The 14,677-nt window shown below is 42.5% G+C and overlaps 1 long non-coding RNA gene across 1 annotated transcript in view; it reads left to right on the top strand.

The window, feature by feature from the left end:
* LOC139179033 (uncharacterized) overlaps positions 1-11,727 on the top strand; it is a 155,265-nt gene extending 143,538 nt beyond the window's left edge. Inside the window, exon 4 of the long non-coding RNA XR_011563466.1 lies at positions 10,884-11,727. This is a non-coding gene — a long non-coding RNA (uncharacterized lncRNA). The remainder of the gene's footprint in view (positions 1-10,883) is intronic.
* The last annotated feature ends 2,950 nt before the right edge of the window (positions 11,728-14,677 follow it).

The following is a 14,677-nucleotide window of genomic DNA, read 5'->3' as shown; positions in this document are numbered from 1 at the left end:
GGTATGATATATGTACATATATATGCAACTGAGATCATATCATGAAATAACTGTATAAAACATTACATAAAAATATGTATTAACATTATGTAAAAATACTTTCAGGGAATTCTGCAGTGGTCTGGTGATTAGGATTCTGAATTTTCACTGCCAAGGGCCTGGGTTCAATTGCTGGTTGGGGAACTAACATCCCACAAGCATTGTGGCCAAAAAAAGTTTTTTTTTTAACTACTAAGAAAATACAATTTTAATGATTCCTTAATGGATCATCATATGGTGGGATATGTCATGATTTATTCAACATGTCCCCAGAATTGAATGATTGGTCATTTCCCCCTCTTCCTTGCTTATGCTAGTCTAAAAACCACCTTGACAAACAAGTAAATCTGTTAACAATTTGGCTATTATTTCCTTGGGAGAGTTACTGAAAAGTAGAATGTGAATCAAAGGACTGAAATTGTTTTAAATCTTTTGATACATGTCAGCGAATTCCTATCCAGAAAGATTATGCCAGTTAAGGCACACACTATTATTGTTATCAATATTGTGTTTTTAAATGAATAATGTGATTACTAAAAAATAAATAATCACTGTTTAAATGTTTAGTTTGTTAACCATGAGTGAAGTTAAACATTTTTTCAGGATTATTAATAGATCTATGTCCTGTCTATGAAAAATTTCCATCCACTTCCTCGGCCCTTATGGGGGTTAGGTCTCAGTGTCTTGTTTTGCCTGTATCAGTTCAGTTCAGTCGCTCAGTCATGTCTGACTCTTTGCGACCCCCTGGACTGCAGTACACCAGGCCTCCCTGTCCATCATCAACTCCTGAAGCTTGCTCAAACTCATGTCCATCGAGTCAGTGATGCCATCCAACCATCTTATCCTCTGTCATCTCCTTCTCCTCCTGCCTTCAATCTTTCCCAGCATCAGAATCTTTTCAAATGAGTCAGTTCTTCGCATCAGTGGCCATCAGGTGGCCAAAGTATTGGAGTTTCAGCTTCAGCATCAGTCCTTCCAATGAATATTCAGGACTGATTTCCTTTAGGATTGACTGGTTGGATCTCCTTGCTGTCCAAGGGACTCTCAAGAGTCTTCTCCAACACCACAGTTCAGAAGCATCCATTCTTTATCACTTAGCTTTCTTTGTAGTCCAACTCTCACGTCCGTACATGACTACTAGAAAAACCATAACTTTGACTAGATGGACCTTTGTTGGCAAAGTAATGTCTCTGCTTTTTAATATGCTGTCTAGGTTGGTCATAGCTTTTCTTCCAAGAAGAAAATGTCTTTTAATTTCATGGCTGCAGTCACCATTTGCAGTGATTTTTGAACACCCAAAATAATCTGTCACTGTTTCCATTGTTTCCCCATCTATTTGCCATGAAGTGATGGGACCGGATGCCATGATCTTAGTTTTCTGAATGTTGAGTTTTAAGCCAACTTTTTCACTCTCCTCTTTCACTTTCATCAAGAGGCTCATTAGTCCTTCTTCACTTTCTGCCATAAGGGTGGTGTCATCTACATATCTGAGGTTATAGATATTTCTCCCAGCCGTCTTGATTCTAGCTTGTGCTTCATCCAGCGCAGCATTTTGCATGATATACTCTGCATAGAAGTTAAATAAGCAGGATGACAATACACAGGCTTGATGTACTTCTTTCCCTGTTTGAAACCAGTCTGTTGTTCCATGTTCATTTCCAAGTGTTACTTCTTGACCTGCATACAGATTTCTCAGGAGGCAGGTCAGGTGGTCTGGTATTCCCATCTCTTTCAGAATTTTCTACAGTTTGTTGTGACCCACACAGTCAAAGGCTTTGGCATAGTCAATAAAGCAGAAGTAGATGTTTTTCTGGAACTCTTGCTTTTTTGATGATCCAGTGGATATTGGCAATTTGATCTCTGATTCCTCTGCCTTTTCTAAATCCAGCTTGAACATCTGAAAGTTCACTGCTGAAGCCTGGGTTGGAGAATTTTGAGCATTCTTTCCTAGCGTGTGAGATGAGGGAAATTGTGTGCTAGTTTGAACATTCTTTGGAATTGCCTTTCATAGAGATTGGAATGAAAACTAACCTTTTCCAGTCCTGTGGCCACTGCTGAGATTTCCAAATTTACTGGCATATTGAGTGCAGCACTTTCACAGCATCATCTTCTGGGATATGAAATAGCTCAACTGGAATTCCATCACCTCCACTAGCTTTGTTTGTAGTGAAGCTTCCTAAGGCCCACTTGACTTCACTTTCCAGGATGTCTGGCTCTAGGTGAGTGATCACACCATCGTGTTTATCTGGGCCATTAAAATCTTCTTTGTATTGTTCTTCTGTGTATTCCTGCCACCTTTTCTTAATATCTTCTGTTTCTATTGGGTCCATACCATTTCTGTCCTTTATTGTGTTCATCTTTGGATGAAATGTTCCCTCGCTGCTGCTGCTGCTAAGTCGCTTCAGTCGTGTCCGACTCTGTGCGACCCCATAGATGGCAGCCCACCAGGCTCCTCTGTCCATGGGATTTTCCAGGCAAGAGTGCTGGAGTGGGGTGCCATTGCTTTGGATGAAATGTTCCCTTAGTATCACTAATTTTCTTGAAGAGATCTCTACTCTTTCCCATTCTATTGTTTTCCTCTATTTCTTTGCACTGATCACTGAGGAAGGTTTTCTTATCTCTCCGTGCTATTCTTTGGAACTCTGCATTCAAATGGATATATCTTTCCTTTTCTCCTTTGCCTTTCACTTCTCTTCTTTTCTCAGCTATTTGTAAGGCCTCCTCAGACAACCATTTTGCCTTTTTGCATTTCTTTATCTTGGGGATAGTCTTGATCACTGCCTCCTGTACAATATCATGAACCCCCGTCCATAGTTCTTCAGGCACTCTATCAGATCTAATCCCTTGAATCTATTTGTCACTTATATTTAGAATATTCACTTTTGTCCATCATATTTATGGCAAGTATTTCCCCCACATTCTGCCTGTTTTTTCTTTCTCACTGAGGAGCTTTTCTGCAAGGCCAGTAACTCGATACTTTTGGACTTGTAACAAATTCTTCTCCAGTCCCAGCGCTACCATGGCAGGTCCGGGCTCTCATGATCTTAATGTTAAATAGCAAGAGTCTTATAATGACCTCCTGTTCCACACTTTTCCTCCCAAACCCATTCTGCTGGAGAGCACCAGGTTTCTTATCCTAAAGCCTGTTGTGAACCACTATTCATGTGAAAGGAGACAGCTTCCTTGCACACATTGTGAATGAGTTCATGCTGATGAACCTGCATTTGCCTAGAGAGAGAATCAATACCTTCCCTAGCCTTACCCAGATGAGAAAAAGATAATCACTTAATTTCTTCTAGATACCTCTATTAAGGACTCACATCCAGGCTGTTCTCCTCCCAGGTTTATTTTAAGCAGATTTTTTTTTTAATCTGTCTTTATTTCCAAATCCACTTATTGTCTGGTTCAAAGAAGTTACCAGTTCCTTTCAAGTCAAATTTGCTCCTGACTTAAAACCTTTTGGGCTTCCCCAGTGGCTCAGCAGTAAAGACTCTGCCTGCAGTGCAGGAGACGCTGCAGGTGGGGGTTTGATCCCTGGGTCAGGAAGATCAACCCAATGGCAACCCAGTCCAGCATTCTTGCCTGGAGAATCCCATGGACAGAGCAGCCTGGCAAGCTACAGTCCTTGGGGTCACAGAGTCGAATGTGACCGAGCACATAAAACCTTTTGTTTCCTGCTCACTTTCCCTCAGACAGTATGAGAGCCTTGCTCTGCTCTGAGCTACTCTTTTCTCAAATCAGTGTTTTAGTTCAACTCCTGAATAGCTAGACAGAGGCACCCATGTGTCTGTGCTTCCCCCTCATCCCTCCTTGCTACTCTTGAGAACAGACCATAGTTATCTGTTTCGCCAAACACCAGAGACACACTGTCTCCTTCAGAGGGTCACCTCTAGGTCATTCTCATGAAAGGAGGGGCTTAAGTTGAAGTGAATGTGACAGCCCGAGGGCTGGTCGTGAAATGAGATGTGAGTCCCTGGGGTCAACTCACCAGGGTGCCTGCAAGTGTCTAGAGAAGCAAGAAAAAAGTCTCTTCAAGGACAGAGGTGGAGTCAGCTGCCCGGGTCCCTCAGACTGAGGGCCCCCTCCTCTGCAGCCTGTGAACTTTGCTTCTCCGGAGACAGTGTCTGAAGGGGTCGTAACCCGTTCTCTCACCACGGAAGACACAGACTTTTTCCAGCTCCGAGAAGAATGTGGGGCAGGGATGTGAGTCTCCTTTGAGTTCATTGTCCTGTGTCTTCTCTCTCTCCAGCCCCTCACAACTTGGTGAGGGCAGGGGGTATCTGACTAACGGATCTGAGTCCTGTAACCTTCTGAAAATGCTAATGCATAAGAGAAGGGCCCCAGGAAGCATCAAAAAACTGACGTGACTAGGGATGTGTCTGAACATGTGCAGAGGGACGCGGCATATTTATCAGGCAATTTTCCAAGCATGCTGGGTCTCCTTGAAGATGCCACAGGTTCAGGAGCTCCTGGATGTCACGAATCTTGCGTTTAATGGCAAGATTATTTTCAGCGTAAGTCTCTTTTGCTTCACTGTCTTCTGCTACAGGTTGTCCAAACAGGAACAAATCTGCTTTTTCTTTGGAGGTTGTTTCTGGAGGAAGGAGTAGGAATGGGGCAAGAAAGGCAATAACTAACTTCTTTAGCTCCTCCTTGCTTTACATATTTTGCTCGTTTTCTACCTTTGCTCTTTCCTTGATTTAACCATTTCCTACTATCTCACAATAACTCACAGAATGAGAATTGAGAAGAACCTTGGAAACCATAAGACCTGACCCCTTCATTTTGCAAATAAGAAAACGGAAGTCCAATGAGGAGAAACGAGTTGCCTAAGGTCACACCTGTACAGGATGGAGATCCCCGCCAGACAGAATGCTCTTACCCCACCCAGGTTACCTAGGGGCCAGCACACCTCCCCACGCTCTCCGCTGTTCTCCTTTCCCTCAGCACTTGGAGGTCCAGATGGCCCAGACATCCCTACTGCACCTGCGATGTGATGCAGTCCTTCTCTGGCTGTTCCACAAATATGATCAAAAACAAACTCGCACCTTCGAGATTGTTCAGAAATTCTCCCACCCCGCCCCCTCAGGTTTCTAGCTCGTATTGGGTCCCAAGAATTGCACGTGGCCCTTGGGAAGGGCAGTGCTTCTGTACACGGGTCTTACTTCCCCAGTTAGACCACAAGAAATGGGAGCACTCTTCCTTCCCTCCTCTTCAAGCAGAATTCAGTTTGATGGCTGAATTGAAATCTGCAATGAAAAGAATCCAAACAAGTGAACTCAGACCACTGCACAAAGGAGGGTGTGCAGGAGGGGGACGATGAGAAGGGGGGCGGATCTCTGCAGGGACCCAGACTACAGAAACAGGGGGGTTTGGCTCCAGCTTTGTTGCCATAGGCAGAGATTCTCCTTACAGTGCTGCTGTCCTCACAAAGATGGTTTTTGCTTCACCTGATAGACATTTTTGTCAGCCCTCCACCTCCGTCCTGGGGCTGAATCCGACAAAGCACATGAAAGGCATACCAGCATACCAGGACTCGAGGATTCCCTACCCTGGAAACAAATCCAAGGCTGTTGCATCCTGTGGCCAAAGCACAGCCTGAAAAAAATGCTGCCTGATCACCCCATCTCATTCTGTTCAGGCCGCTGGACAGAGCACTTGCCAGCTCCAAACTCACTTTTTGTGCAAAGACTCAATACACCTATTGAGATCATGTCCAGGAATGGCCTTTCCTTCTGCTGCCTCCAGGCAGAAAGCCCAGCAGACTCTGTTTTGTGAGCTGAGCCCCAGAGAGGGAGAACCAGGACACAGTGAGACCGCCCCACCCCATCCGCATTCATCTCTCTTGCTTTGCGTCCTTGTCCTCCTCCACAATAGTGTCCCATTTACAGAGATCCACCTGGGCACAGCACTCTGCTGAGTCCTGAGAGAAACAGGATAAAGAGAATGGGCACTTTGAGTCATGGTAGGATTTCCAAGTAGCAACGTCCAGAAATCTTGTGTAAACGAAAGTATCTAATCACCAGGTACCACCGACGGGCATCTTTCTGAAGGGGGTCTTCTGCCTTCAGCCTGCAGGGAAACTGTTTTTACCACCTAATTACTCCAGTATGTATAGTTGAGAACTGCCAGGAGTCTACTTGGTATTTATTTGGTTGTTGGAATTTTGGTGAATTCCCTCTTTGTATTGATTTATATTCCCTCTCACCTCCTCCTTCTCTCTAGCATCACTGCCTCCCAGTTTTCAGCGTTAAAGACACGTCTTTATTCATAGCCATATGAACACATACAAATGTTTTTAAGTATACGTAAGAATTTTCCTTTTTGTATTTTTTCTTTTACAAAAATGAATTCATACTAGGTTAGTTTCCTTGTTATTTGATTTCTCACTTAGCAATGCATGATAAATATCCCCCGTGGTGAATGGATATAGTTCTCATTCTCTTCGATAGACACATTGTATTCTATGGTTATGTGTTCATCAACTCATTCAATCATTTCTCTACTAATGATAACTGAGGTTACTTGCACTATAAAAGGGCTTCCAGTCGCTCAGCTGCAAAGAATCCGCCTGCAACGCAGGAGACAAAGGACACATGGGTTGGATCCCTGGATCCAGAAGATCCCCTGGAGGAGGGCATGGCAACCCACTCCTGAATTCTTGCCTGGAGAAATGCATGGACAGAGGAGCCTGGCAGGTTACAGTCCATGGGGTCACAAAGAGCCAGACAGACTAAAGCTACTGAGCACGCATGCACACACTACAAAGAATACCACTATGAACAGTGTTGCTGAAAATGCCTGTTTCCATGTCCTTAAAAGTTGAATTTTGTTTCTATAGAATAGCTTCCTAAGAATGGCACTCCTAGGCCAATTACACGTGTTTTAAAGTAAAAGTGATTATAGTAGGTATATTTAAAATGATGTATTTTAAAATACATGTAATTGTAATCGAAATAAATGTTGTTAGATTGTTTTCCAAAAAGGCTATGGTGTTTCCCAGTCCCACCAGCAATAAGTGGAATGCCCCTTCCCCATTTTCTAACCAGCACTGAGTTTTAGCGCTATTTCTTAACTTTTGGCAAATAGTTGAGTGAAAAAAATTTTAATTACACTGGCACATCAATTTGCATTTTCCTGATTACTAAGAAGATGAATCATCTTTTCACAAATTTATTGGCCATTTGGACTTTTTCCCTATAAATTGTCCACTCATGCATGCCCTTTGTCCATTTTTCTATTGAGATATTAGATTTTTTTTTTTACAAGTGAGTGGAAACAGTGTCAGACTTTATTTTGGGGGGCTCCAAAATCACTGCAGATGGTGACTGCAGCCATGAAATTAAAAGACGCTTACTCCTTGGAAGGAAAGTTGTGACCAATCTAGATAGCATATTGAAAAGCAGAGACGTTACTTTGCCAACAAAGGTCCATCTAGTCAAGGCTATGGTTTTTCCAGTGGTCATGTATGGATGTGAGAGTTGGACTGTGAAGAAAGCTGAGTGCCGAAGAATTGATGCCTTTGAACTGTGGTGTTGGAGAAGACTCTTGAGAGTCCCTTGGACTGCAAGGAGATCCAACCAGTCCATTCTGAAGGATATCAGCCCTGGGATTTCTTTGGAAGGAATGATGCTAAAGCTGAAACTCCAGTACTTTGGCCACCTCATGCGAAGAGTTGACTGATTGGAAAAGACTCTGATGCTGGGAGGGATTGGGGGCAGGAGGAGAAAGGGACGACTCTATGGACGTGAGTATGAGTGAACTCCGGGAGTTGGTGATGGATAGGGAGGCCTGGCGTGCTGCGATTTATGGGGTTGCAAAGAGTCGGACTGAGCAACTGAACTGAACTGAACTGATGAGCACTTATATATTTTGGATGTTAACCCTATGTTATGTTTTTCACAGCATGTAATCTATCATTTGCCTTTCTTTTGTCTTATAAGTAAAGGCAATCTAATATATGCTCATCTTTTCTTTCAAAGCACTTAGTTCCAGGTACTATTCTAAATACACAAAAACCCAGGAGATGGGTAATCTTTCATTTTCACAACAGCTCATGAGGCAGATAGAATTGCAGTACAGAGAGGCAAAGTGATTTGTCCCAGCCATACATCTGTTAAGTAATAGAACAGAGACTTGAACTCAGGCAGTAGGATTCCAGAATCTTCACTTCTCTGTCATCCTGCCTCTTCCACGGTTTTTACTTGGAATCAACCATTGTCTTCATTTCCATCTGACCCATTTCTGGATACCCTGCTTTTCCACTTATCCCCAGGGGCTGCTACTGGCATTGGGATGGAGGAGCCTGGTGGGCTGCCATCTATGGGGTCGCACAGAGTCGGACATGACTGACGCGACTTAGCAGCAGCAGCAGCAGCTACTGGCATTGTTGTGTGTACACTTCTTCCTGTGTGTGTCTTACGTGTGTCATGAGTTGCTTTTTGCTATTTGCTGAGAACCTACCATGTGCCTTGGATCAGTCAGTGCTTTACATGTATCGTCTCATTTATTCTCACAACATCCGTATCATGTAGGCACTATCCATCTTTCAGCTAAGAAACCCGAGGCACAGATACAGTGTCGGGGCACACAGGTAATAAGTGGCAGGGGAAAAAAAATTCAAACCTAAGTCAGCCTGATTCCAAAAACTGCTCTGAGCCAGGCCTCTACATCCTCCCAACTTGCAAAGCTAGAGAATGCTCTGATTGCCATCTAAAAGAAACTTGGCAAAGGCAGACATGAGCCTCTCTTGTCAACCAGCTTCCTCGCCCAAGGGAGCAGCATTACACCCTCATGTGCCACCCGAGCAAGAGGCCTGGGGTGACTCCAGGACTGCTCACCACCTCCTGTCTCCAAGTGCACCGCTCACGTGCCATGAAACCCCTCCACTGTTTCTTCCTCTCCTCTCACAGAGCTCAAGTTTTGGTTCCAGAGGCTGGTGCATCTGCCCCACATGGTCAAAAGCTACCTCTCCGTGCAGTTACCTAAGAAATGTTTTTGATCATAATGGTGCTGTATGACTAAGTAATATTTATTTATTTCCCTGGTGGCCGCTTAGGCAAAAGTACTCTACTATGATTTCCCAGGAAACATTTTATTTCACAAGTAGCAAAACTGGAGGATAAAGTCTCACCTGGATGAGACATTAATCCATAATCTGGATTTCTTTAGTACTTAGCTAGTTAAGATAATTTTGTAAAAATTACTGAGTCTTTCAAGAAGTTACCCTTCTCACATAGCAAGTATTGCAGAGTTAATTCTATAAATGTGTGCAATCAGGATGCATTCATTTTTTAAAAAATCTCATAAGCACAAGTAGAATAGTTTTCACATCTCTTTATCGCTAGATGTCCTTTTTTCTTTCTACTTATCTAGAGTCTTACACAAAAATTCATAAACAAATATTTGAAAATTTCCCAGTGGAAGCACATTAAATGGTTTTACACTGAGAACTTGAACAAACTAGAATTTACACCCATATTTTCACATCCAAAAGTTCAGCTGTTCTGAACAAATTCCAACAATTGTAAGAACTTTGGAATGAAAAGAGTCAAAACTGAAACCTTGGAATTATATCATCTGCATTCAATACGGATTCCCTTAGACTTGAAAAAAAAAAAAAAATCCCACTCTATGCATAACGGCCCCATGGCTTTTTATCTGATTCTAATCAGAAGGGACATGCCTGGCAAGTCCATGAGTATGACCCTTACACCTCAAGGACAGGCCCAGTGACTTCCAGGCCTTCTCTAGGCAATTGGCACAAACATTCAAAAGAATGTTCTTTTCTGGACCTTTTTTTTTAATGTATAATTTTATGTATTTATTTACTTTTGGCTGTGCTGGGTCTTCCTTGCTGCACGGGCTTTTCTGTAGTTGCGGAGAGCATAAGCTACTCTCTATTGTAGTGCCCTGGCTTCTCATTGCGGTGGCTTCTCTTGCTGCCGAGCTCAGGCTTTAGGGCTCAAGGGCTTCGGTAGTCGAGGCACATGGGCTCAGTAGTTGCAGTTCCCAGAGTCTAACCCACAGGTTCAATGGATGTGGCGCACATGCCTAGCTGTGGGATCTTTCTGGATCAGGGATTGAACCTGTGTCTCCTGCACCAGCAGGCAGGTTCTTTTACCACTGAGCCACCAATGAAGCTCTAGACCTATTATCATTATTTTTTTTTAATGGTTCGTTATTTTTTTAATTTATTTATTTTAATTGGAGGCTAATTACTTTACAATATTGTGGTTTTTGCCATACATTGACATGAATCAGCCAGGGGTGTACATGTGTCCCCCATCCTGAACCCTCCTCCCACTTCCCTCCCCATCCTTTTTTGGATAAGAAAGCTGTGGTACATACACACAATGGAATATTACTCAGCTATTAAATAGACCTATTATTTTTTGATTTGTATTAAGGCTAAATATACATGCTGCTGCTGCTGCTGCTGCTAAGTCGCTTCAGTCGTGTCCGACTCTGTGCGACCCCATAGACGGCAGCCCACCAGGCTCCCCCTTCCCTGGGATTCTCCAAGCAAGAACACTGGAGTGGGTTGCCATTTCCTTCTCCGATGCATGAAAGTGAAAAGTGAAAGTGAAGTCGCTCAGTCGTGTCTGACCCTCAGCGACCCCATGGACTGCAGCCCACCAGGCTCCTCCGTCCATGGGATTTTCCAGGCAAGAGTACTGGAGTGGGGTGCCATTGCCTTCTCCAAAATATACATGCTAGTGAACCTTAAAAGTAACAAAAAACCAACTTTAATGATAATAATAAGCAATAACCAAACCAATAAAATTGCTAGTTTATTCTCACTCACAGGCCTTTAGAAAATGAAATTGTTGTTTGCATTTCAGGTTTGAATTTCAAGTGTTCTATTTCATACCAGAAGTTGAAACCAACGAATGGCTGCTTTCGTGATGGAATCCACTCTGCATTCTCCCTTCTGATCCTGAAATCCCCTCTATAGCTCTTTGAAGAGGCGGTCTCTTCTTCAGGTGGGCTTGAATTCTTCTAGTGACAGAGAATTTATTACCTCATTATTTGCCACAGTTTAGTGAGTTACTGTTTACCTTCTTGTACTCCTGTTGTTGTTTAGTCACTAAGTCGTGTCCAGCTCTTTGAGACCCCACGGACTGTAGCCCGCCAGGTTCCTCTGTCCTTGGGATTTCCCAGGCAAGAATACTGGAGTGGGTTGCCATTTCTTTCTCCAGGGGACCTTCCCGACCTAGGGATCAAACATGCATCACCTGCCATCTCCTGCATTGCAGGCGTGTTCTTTATCCACTGAGCCACCAGGGAAGCCCAAGAGCCTGCATAACTGATACCAAAAGAGAATAGCAGCATTTATACCTAACGATGAAAAAATTTAATGGGCTTGTTTAAAGTTATTTCATGAAAAAACTTAATGGGCTTGTTTAAAGTTATTTCATGGAAATGTCTTAGAAAAACAGAGTATGAGGCCATTAGTCCACAAAGATGAACAGAAAGTTCACAAAGGTCCCTGAAGGTCCACAAGGACCCATGAAAGCTTTATTTGTCTCAGGATGTGGCTCTGCTGGTGTGTTTTGCTCTGTGATGGATATAGATGCAGCCTCTAATGTCTTCTCTGTGGCTCGGACTTTCTCTTCCTGTGTCTCTTACTTTTCCTGAGACACTCTTTCTCTACTGCATTTTCTTCCTTTTCTTTCCTCAATCTTGAACTTTTTAGGAACACTGAAATTTAATATTAAAATTTTAATTGATTGCACTTAGTGACTAAAATTTATATAGTCTGATCTTAATGTATGAGTGTTTTTCTTCTTTAACAAGTTAAATTTTTAAAGGGTGAAAAATAAAGTCATAGGTTTGTTTTTGTTTGTAATTGCACAAAGAAACTCTGTAAATATACCTTAAAAATTAATCTAGAAATTCAACTACAGTGGGCAGGATGGAAAACTAAGCAGATGTGGGGAGAGAAATGGGCACAAGAGTTTCCACGAAGAAATTTATTAATTTTGGGGCTGTGCCGGGTCTTTGTTGCTGGGCGGGCTTTTCTCTGTTGCGGAGTGCTGGAGCTCCTCTCTAGTGCCCGTGGTGGGTTCTCTTGTTGTGGAGCACAGGCTCTAGGCACCCAGGCTTAGCTGCTCCCCAGCACGTGGAATCTTCCCAGACCAGGGATCAAACTCAAATCCCCTATATTGGCAGGCAGATTCTTATCCACTGTACCACCAGGGAAGTTTGGCTAAATTCTTTAAAATATTTAATTATCAAACTATATAAATGTATTCCAAAAAATGAAATAGAAATGTCAAACTAAGTAACCACACTTTTTCCTCTTGTCATTAGAAACACCCTAAATAAATAATTCCCTACTTCTTGCATACAGTCTGATTTTACACAGCATGTCTTTTTTAGAATCAGAATTGAAACAGAAGAGAAATCTATTATTTCCCTGATATCAAAATTTGCCAGTCTTATTTTTGCTAGAATATTTGCCTAGGTAAAATATATTACAGCTAGATAAATATTTCCCCAATGAAAGCAATATTTTCAAGGTTGCCTAGAAAATAATGTCAGTGCCTATTAAACTATAGTTAAATCAAGTGCAATGATTTCATTTTATGAGATGATTTAATTTTATGTGTCAATTTGTCTAGACCACAGTGCTCAGACATTTGGTCATTGTTCTGGATGTTTCTATAAGAGTTTTGTTTTGTTTTTTTCTGTCCCAAGTCTTAGCTGTGGCTCTTGGGATCTTTGTCACAGCATGTGGGATCTAGTTCCCTGACCAGGGATTGAACCTAGGCCCCCTGCACTGGGAGTGTGGATTCTTAACCAGTGGGCCACCAGGAAAGTCCCTACAAGGGTGTTTTTGAATGAGATTTACATTTAAACCAGTGGACTTTGAGTAAATCAGGTTGCCCTCCATAATGTGGATGGGTATCCTAAACAGAACAAAGACTAGCCTCCCCCAAGCTAAAAGAGTTCTGCCAGCCAACTGCCTTTGGATATGAAATGCAAGTCTTTCCTGAGTCTCCAGCCTGCCAGTCTCTTGCATCAGATTTTGCACTTGCTATGCCTCACAATCCCATGAGCCAATTCCAAACCCCACCCCCCACACTCTCCCCTGTTGTCTGTTTCTCTGGAGAAGCCTAACTAACACTTTAGGCAACTAAATGCATTTATTCAACATCTGTGATTCGTGTGCCAGGTGCTGGGCTAGGGCCAGGGCAGAAAGACGACTAAGAGAACCCCTGCCATCAGGGAGCCCATGAGTCAAGTGAGGGAACAGGTAAGAAATTGATAGGATGTTGCAGGTGCTACCCCTGTAGTAACAGGGACTCCAGGAAGGAGCGGTTGGTTTGAGGGCTGGGGTTAAAGGAATGCCTAGAGAAAAGGACACTGAATTGATCTCCTTTTGCTCCTTTTTGGTACAAGGCATGAGCAGTAATGATCTGCAAGGTCCAGAATCCCAGCCTGCTGACCTGGATTCAACTGCCTGCTTCGTGCCTATGGCCTAACAGCCACTCAGGAGCACCATAAGGATAAGCAGGGACCCACCTGCTGGGCTTTGAGTTTATCAGATAGGAGAATTCCTATAAATACCAAGTAGAAGTAGAATGAATAAATCACACTCCTTGCCTGTTTTTTTGTTTTCTGCCAAGTTAGTGAAAATTTTTTGCTAGCTATCATGTCCTTTATATTCCTGGAAATCCAGCTCATAGTATATCAGTGCAATATTTATAAAGTTCATTTATCAGATATATACATTTAGAAATAGTCACTAAAACAATTCATTAATTTTTAAACAGAGACAAATGGCATACTTATTCATTATTCATTTACTTATTTACTTTATTAAAATTTTAAAATGAAAAAAATTACCATTTTTTCTTTGCCATAATGCTCTTATAAATCTAGATGCCATAAAGGATGTAAAATATACACAGGGTGTGTATTTTCATAGATTATTAGTTGAGACATCTTGTATCTTTATCAGAAATTCATGAGAATGTACAGAGATCTTTACCACTCATGAGACAATTCTGGCCTAAATCTGTCTTCAGTACCCAAAACCAAAATATTTCCCCAAATCAAGATTCAGTTTGTGAAGGGAGATCTGGAATTCAAAGCAGAGTAAGAAAATGGAAATATGTAAAATGAGTTGAGGCTAAAAATCATTAAAATGGAGGGATTTTTACAACAACAATAACAAAAAGATGTGGAAAACAGAAAGCATAAGCTGTTTGATAGCAGGCTTTGATGCTGAATTTATAGGATGTAAACTGCCCGGCACATAAAGTTAATGAGAATAAAATATTCCCTAAGCCACCCTCCGAGAGTCATAGGTGAAACAGGACTGGGAGAAAGCATAGCACCACCAAACAAGCCTTCCAGGAAATATGGAGTAAGTCAGAGATGAAATGAAATACCTGTTTTCCAGCTGTCTGGTTCCTGACTCCAGCAAGAGAAACAACTCTTTTTACCTCAAAAGGCCCAGCCGGCTGCGGGATGAGTAATTCCCAGCCTCTTTCAAGCCAGAACATCCTTCGAGCCACCTTGACCCTCTCCTTCCAGTTAGTACTGGAAATGCACCGGGCATTTGCTTTGCTGATATACACTGCTTGGTGAGGCGTCCAGACCCTGAGATGCAACCAGGCAGGTGATG

Source organism: Bos indicus, chromosome 23, assembly GCF_029378745.1.
Source record: "Bos indicus isolate NIAB-ARS_2022 breed Sahiwal x Tharparkar chromosome 23, NIAB-ARS_B.indTharparkar_mat_pri_1.0, whole genome shotgun sequence".
Taxonomy (NCBI): domain Eukaryota; kingdom Metazoa; phylum Chordata; class Mammalia; order Artiodactyla; family Bovidae; genus Bos; species Bos indicus.
This window is presented reverse-complemented; position numbering and strand designations above follow the sequence as displayed.